The sequence below is a fragment of the Arachis hypogaea genome, chromosome 13 (genome assembly GCF_003086295.3).
Source record: "Arachis hypogaea cultivar Tifrunner chromosome 13, arahy.Tifrunner.gnm2.J5K5, whole genome shotgun sequence".
In the NCBI taxonomy this organism is placed as follows: Eukaryota; Viridiplantae; Streptophyta; class Magnoliopsida; order Fabales; family Fabaceae; genus Arachis; species Arachis hypogaea.
In genome coordinates this window covers 71,696,533-71,704,028 of record NC_092048.1, presented here as the reverse complement: position 1 = coordinate 71,704,028, position 7,496 = coordinate 71,696,533, and positions in this window count along the sequence as shown.

The following is a 7,496-nucleotide window of genomic DNA, read 5'->3' as shown; positions in this document are numbered from 1 at the left end:
CCTTGGAGTTCTACGTATCCATAGGGTGACACATTAGTGACCACGAAGGGTCCTATCAAACTTGACTTGAGCTTTCCAGGGAATATCTTGAGTCTAGAGTTGAAGAGCAGGACCTTTTGGCCTAGTTCAAAGACTCTGGAAGATATCTTCCTGTCATGCCACCTTTTATTTTTTCTCCTTATAGATTTTTGCATTCTCAAATGTAGCAAGTCGAAATTCATCCAACTCATTTAGTTGGAGTAACCTCTTTTTTCCTGCTGCCTTAGCATCAAAGTTGAGGAATCTGGTTGCCCAGTAGGCCTTGTGTTCCAGTTCCACTGGCAAATGACATGCCTTTCCGTACACTAGTTGATATGGTGATGTCCCTATAGAGGTCTTGAAAGCTGTCCTGTATGCCCAGAGAGTATCATCCAGTTTTGTTGACCAATCCTTTCTAGAGGTGCTTACGGTTCTTTTCAGGATTTTCTTTAGCTCTCTGTTGGAGACCTCAGCTTGCCATTTATCTGCGAATGATATGGTGTGGCCACTCTATGGCAGACGCCATAACGGTGCAGAAAGGAGTCAAGCTGTCTATTACAGAAGTGAGTGCCTCCACTACAAGAAAAAAGGCCTATGACCATGCTTTTTTCTTGCTACGCTTTAAAAGCCTGGCCAAAAGTGGTCAATGGCCACGCGTTTATGTGGGTGGTGATTGATTAGAGATTTGGCCACGTTTTTTCTTGCTACGCTTAAAAAACGTGGCGAAAGGGGTCTATAGCTATACTTTTATGAGTGTGGCAATTGATTTGAGATTTGTCCACGTTTTTTTTGCTATGCTTAAAAAGCATAGCCATAGAGAGAAACCGGCACGCTTTTGAAACGTGGCGACAGAATTTTAATATTGTAACGTTTTTAAAGCGTAGCTGTTTCAACAAGTCTTTTGACATGCTTCAAAAGCGTGGCCAAAAGGTTTCCCAAAAAAATTTCAAAGAACTCGCGCCGCTTACTCCTAAAGACCTAAACTCTTTCAGATAACCCTTCAATTTGCCTTAGCCCTAACTCATTCAAAGACCTCTAACTCATTCAGCTCTCCTTTTGCTACATCAATGATGGCATTGGCAATGGCTAGGAAAGGTCTTCCAAGGATGATGGATTCATCCTTGTCTTCCCCAGTATCTAAGATTATGATATCTAAAGGGATGTAAAGGTTCTCAACCTTTACTAAGACATCCTCTACCACACCATATGCCTTCTTCATTGACTTGTCTGCCATCTCTAGTGAGATTCTTACAGCTTGTACCTCAAAGATTCCCAGCCTCTCCATTATATAGAGTGGCATGAGGTTTATGCTTGACCCTAGGTCACACAGAGCCTTTTCAAAGGTAATGGTGCCTATGGTTCAAGGAATTAGGAAGCGTCCGGGATCGAACAGCTTCTGAGGTAGTTTCTGTTGAACCAAGGCATTGAATTCACTCACTAGAGGTTCTTCCTCCAATGTCTTTATTCCAAATAGGTTGGCATTTAGCTTTATGAGGACTCCTGGTTACCGAGCAACTTGCTCTTCCCTAGTTTTCTCTTCCTCATCAGAGGAGGAGTGATCCTCATAATCCATGAATTGTAACTACCCATTCAATGGAACTTCTATAGTCTCCTCATGAGCCTTAGTTGCCTTTAGTTCTTCAATGGGAGAGTTTTTAGTCGGCATTGAATGCCCAGCTGCCCCATGATTGGCGTTCAACGCCAGATGTTGTGCCTCTTTAGTCATTAAACTCCCAGTAAGGACTTCCTTACTGGCGTTCAATGCTAGAGCTTCCCCTTCAGATTCGGCCTCAGCTTCTACAGTGATGGCCTTACACTCTTCTCTTGGGTTCACTTCAGTGTTACTAGGAAGAGTCTCAGGAATTTTCTTGCTCAGCTTACCAACTTGTACCTCCAGATTTCTGATGGAGGACCTAGTTTTTGTTATGAAACTGTGAGTGGTCTTAGAGAGCTCAGAGACTATGGTTGCTAAGTCAGAAAGTCTCTGCTTAGAAGTCTCCATGTTTTGTTGAGAAGAATGGAATGGTTTATTATTAAACCTATTCTGGTTTCTTCCACCTTGATTATTATTGAAGCCTTGCTGAGGCTTCTGTTGATCGATAAACCCCAATTTAATGGTTTATCTTGTGTTGATTTTAGGGGATTTTATCATCTTTTCTCACATTTATTTCATGAAATAGCATGATTTTCTAATTCTCCCTTAATTTGTGCTTAAGTGTAAAAACATGCTTTTTAGGCCTGTAATTTGCTAATTTTAATTCACCTTTGATTCAACTAGATGCCTTGATATATTTGTTAGTGAACTCAGGTTGAAAAACCTAGGAATGGATAAAAGGAGTGAAGAGAAAAGCATGCAAAGTGGAGAATTCATGGAAAATCAAGGATTTGGAGTGCATACATCGACGCCCATGCGTGCCAGACGTGCACGCGTGAAATTGAGGTTGTCCAGGCGACGTGTAGGCATGACATGACGCGTACGCTTGAAAAACAAAATGCCAGATGACGTGTATGCATGGCCCATGCGTACGTGTCGCAGCTCGCACGTGACCTCATTAAAGTGAAAATGCTGGGGGCGATTTCTGAGCTTCCCAGGGCCCAAATCCAACTCATTTCTGATGTTTACTTTTATTGTACTCTAGGTGTTTGTTAAAATGTTTTCACTAATTTTAGAGTTGTTTTCCTTACTCTTGGCCTAGACTAAGGAAATTGGGACCTTGAGTCATTGGGTCTCATTGAATTGGTGATTTGAGAACCCTATATGGTCAATTTGATAACCATTGACTCTAGCCTACTACTAAGTTAATTAGTAGCTAGGTTAGGACTTATGGATTGATGTTGATCAAGCCTATTTGACGTGCTTAATGCTTTGAGGTAGACATTATACTTACTTCAAGCATAGTGGTAGACATAATGGGTTGTTCTCTTATAATTGTCAATATATAGTTTGTAGACAAAGATGGTGATCTCAATTCCTAGGTCTAGCCAAGAGTTCTTTTCATTTCTTTTGGTAGTTAATTGTCATTTATATTTTCTTGTCAACTATAAAACAAACCCCCCTTGCATTTTCATAGCCAATAATTGAACACTTCATTGCGATTCTTTGTGAGACAACCCGAGGTTTAAATACTTCGGTTAATTTTCAGTGGGGTTTGTACATATGATAACCAATTTATTAAAATTTGATGTGAGAATTATTAGTTGGTTTGGAACTATACTATCAACGAAATTCTTTTTCCATTAAGAGAAATTCTAGACCGACATAATTCTTTCTATCATTGATCTCTCCATGAAAGCTTAGGATGATTCCTCCATGAAGGATTGTAGGTGTTACAATAGGGTTCTCCCATATAATTCACCTCCTCCATTGTAGGTTGATCTGGATCATAAGCATCTCCATCATAGGAGGTGTCTTGAGTGCTACTAGCTGCTACTTGCATTCCAGTCAAATGCTGAGAGATCATATTGACCTGTTGAGTCAAGATCTTGTTCTGAACCAATATGGCATTCAGAGTGTCAACCTCCAGGACTCCTTTCTTTTGAGCCACCCCGTTGTTCACAGGGTTTCTCTCTGAAGTATACATGAATTGGTTGTTTGCAACCATTTCAATGAGTTCCTATTCCTCTTCAGGCGTTTTCTTCAAGTGGAGTGATCCACCAGCAGAATGGTCCAAAGACATCTTGGACATCTCAGATAGACCATCATAGAAAATACCTAGGATAGTCCAGTCTGAAAGCATGTCAGGAGGACATCTCTTGATCAGTTGCTTATATCTTTCCCAAACTTCATAGAGGGATTCACCGTCTTTTTGTCTGAAAGTTTGTACTTTCACCCAAAGCTTGCTCATCTGTTAAGGTGGAAAGAACTTGGCCAAGAAAGCATTGACCAACTTTTCCTAAGAGTCTAGGCTTTCTTTGGATTGAGAATCCAACCACATCCTAGCTTTTTCTCTAATAGCAAAAGGGAAAAGCATAAGTCTGTAGACCTCAAGATCCACTCCATTGGTCTTAACAGTATCACATATTTGTAATAATTCAGATGGGAATTGATGTGGATCTTCTAGTGGAAGTCCATGGAATTTGCAATTCTGTTGCATTAGAGAGACTAACTGAGGCTTAAGCTCAAAGTTATTTGCTCTAATGGCAGGTATGGAGATACTTCTTCCATAGAAGTTAGAAGTGGGTGCAGTGAAGAAACCAAGAACCTTCCTTGCATCTTGGTGCATGAAATTGTGATCATCAACAATGGCGCCAAAGGACTTGGAGCTCTCAAACGTGAATCACACTTTGTTACAATACCGCACAACTAACCAGCAAGTGCACTGGGTCGTCCAAGTAATAAACCTTACGTGAGTAAGGGTCGATCCCACGGAGACTGTCGGCTTGAAGCAAGCTATGGTCACCTTGTAAATCTCAGTCAGGCGAATTCAGATGGTGATGGAGAATTGATAATTAAAAGATAAATAAAATATAAAATAAAGATAGAGATACTTATGTAATTCTTTGGTTGGAATTTCAGATAAGCGTATGAAGATGCTTTGTTCCTCCTGAACCTCTGCGTATGGTGATGTAATTCATACTCCTTTCCATGGCAAGCTTTATGTTGGGTGATGAGCGGATAATTTATACGCTTTTTGGTATTATTTTTAGTATGTTTTTAGTCGAATCTAGTTACTTTTAGGGATTTTTTATTAGTTTTTATGTTAAATTCACATTTCTGGACTTTACTATGAGTTTTTGTATTTTTCTGTGATTTCAGGTATTTTCTGGCTGAAATTGAGGGACTTGAGCAAAAATCAGATTCAGAGGTTGAAGAAGGACTGCTGATGCTGTTGGATTCTGACCTCCCTGCACTCAAAGTGGATTTTCTGGAGCTACAGAACTCAAAATGGCGCGCTTCCAATTGCGTTGGAAAGTAGACATCCAGGGCTTTCCAGCAATGTTTAATAGTCCATACTTTGGCCGAGTTTAGATGACGTAAAGAGGCGTTGAACGCCAGTTCTATGCTGCTGTCTGGAGTTAAACGCCAGAAACAAGTCACAAACTAGAGTTGAACGCCAGAAATACATTACAACCTGACGTTCAACTCCAGAAAGAGCCTCTGCACGTGTAACATTCAAGCTCAGCCCAAGCACACACCAAGTGGGCCCCGGAAGTAGATTTATACATCAATTACTTACTTCTGTAAACCCTAGTAACTAGTTTAGTATAAATAGAACTTTTTACTATTGTATTTGACATCTTTGGACGCTTGGTTCTTAGATCATGGGGGCTGGCCTCTCGGCCATGCCTGAACCTTTCACTTATGTATTTTCAACGGTAGAGTTTCTACACTCCATAGATTAAGGTGTGGAGCTCTGCTGTTCCTCAAAGATTAATGCAAAGTACTACTGTTTTTCTATTCAATTCAACTTATTCTGCTTCTAAGATATTCATTCGCACTTTAACCTGAATGTGATGAACGTGACAATCATCATCATTCCTTATGAACGCATGCCTGACAACCACTTCTGTTCTACCTTAGATTGAATGAGTATCTCTTAGATCTCTTAATCAGAATCTTCATGGTGTAAGCTAGATTGATGGTGGCATTCATGAGAATCCGGAAAGTCTAAACCTTATCTGTGGTATTCCGAGTAGGATTCAGGGATTGAATGACTGTGACGAGCTTCAAACTCGCGAGTACTGGGCATAGTGACAGACGCAAAAGGAGGGTGAATCCTATTCCAGTATGATTGAGAACCTCAGATGATTAGCCGTGCTGTGACAGAGCATTTGGACCATTTTCACAAGAGGATAGGATGCAGCCATTGGCAAGGGTGACGCCTCCAGACGATTAGCCATGCAGTGACAGCGCATCGGACCATTTTCCAGAGAGGATCAAAAGTAGCCATTGCCAAGGGTAATGTCCTTACATAAAGCAAGCCATGGAAAGGAGTAAGACTGATTGGATGAAGACAGCAGGAAATCAGAGGTTTAGAGGGATGAAAGCATCTCCATGCATTTATCTGAAATTCTCACCAAGGATTTACATAAGTATTTTTATCCCTATTTTATTATTAATATTCGAAAACTCCATAACCTTTTGATATCCGCCTGACTGAGATTTACAAGATGACCATAGCTTGCTTCATACCAACAATCTCCGTGGGATTGACCCTTACTCACGTAAGGTTTATTATATACATAAGTATTTCTATACCTTTATCTGAAATTCTCACCAATGATATACATAAGTATTTCTATTTTTATTTTCTGTCTATTTATTATTTATTTTCGAAAACTCCATAATCAATTATTATCCGCCTGACTGAGATTTACAAGATGACCATAGCTTGCTTCATACCAACAATCTTCGTCGGATCGACCCTTACTCACGTAAGGTTTTATTACTTGGACGACCCAGTGCACTTGCTGGTTAGTTGTGCAAAGTTGTGATAGAAAGTTGAGATTACAATTGAGCGTACCATGTTGATGGCGCCATTGATGATCACAATTTCATGCACCAAATTTTTGGCGCCGTTGCCGGGGATTGTTCGAGTTTGAACAACTGACGGTTCATCTTGTTGCTCAGATTAGGTAATTTTCTTTTTGTTTTATTTTCAAAAATTTTTCAAAAACCTTCAAAAATTTCTCATCTGTTTTTGAAAAAAAAATATAATAATAAATAAATGTTTTCAAAAAGATATTTTTCTTCAGAATTTTTAAGAATGAATTCTAGTGTTTCATGATGATTTGATTGAATCCTGGCTGGCAGTAAAGCCATGTCCAAATCTTTTGGACTGGGGTTTCAACTTATCATTACAAGAGCTTGTTGATTCTCACACACTTAGTTGCTCTATACATGGAAAGTATCAATATCTTCTAAAGCTTGACTGGCTATTCAGCCATGTTTAACCCTCAGATTGGAGCTTTAGACTAAGATTGCAAGATTCCTGGAATTCATATTAAAAATTTTGGAATCCTTATTTTTCTTTTTTTTCTTTTTTTTTTTCAAATTAATTTTTGAACAATCCAAAAAAAATTTCATAAAATCATAAAAATAAAAAATATTTCATGTTTCTTGTTTGAGTCTTGAGTCAAGTTGAAAGTTTGGTGTCAATTGCATATTCATCTTGCATTTTTCAAAAAATTCATGCATTCATAGTGTTCTTCATGATCTTCAAGTTGTTCTTGGTAAGTCTTCTTGTTTGATCTTGATGTTTTCTTGTTTTGTGTTGTGTGGTGTTTTGCATATGCATTCTTGAATTCATAGTGCCTAGGCATTAAAGATTTCTAAGTTTGGTGTCTTGCATGCTTTCTTTGCATTAAAAATTTTTCAAAAATATGTTCTTGATGTTCATCATGACATCCAAAGTGTTCTTGGTGTTCATCTTGACATTCATAGTGTTCTTGCATGCATTCCTTATTTTGATCCATAAAGAAAAGAGAAAAACATGAAAATGATGTTTTAATTTTTCTCTCTCATCATTAAAAATTCA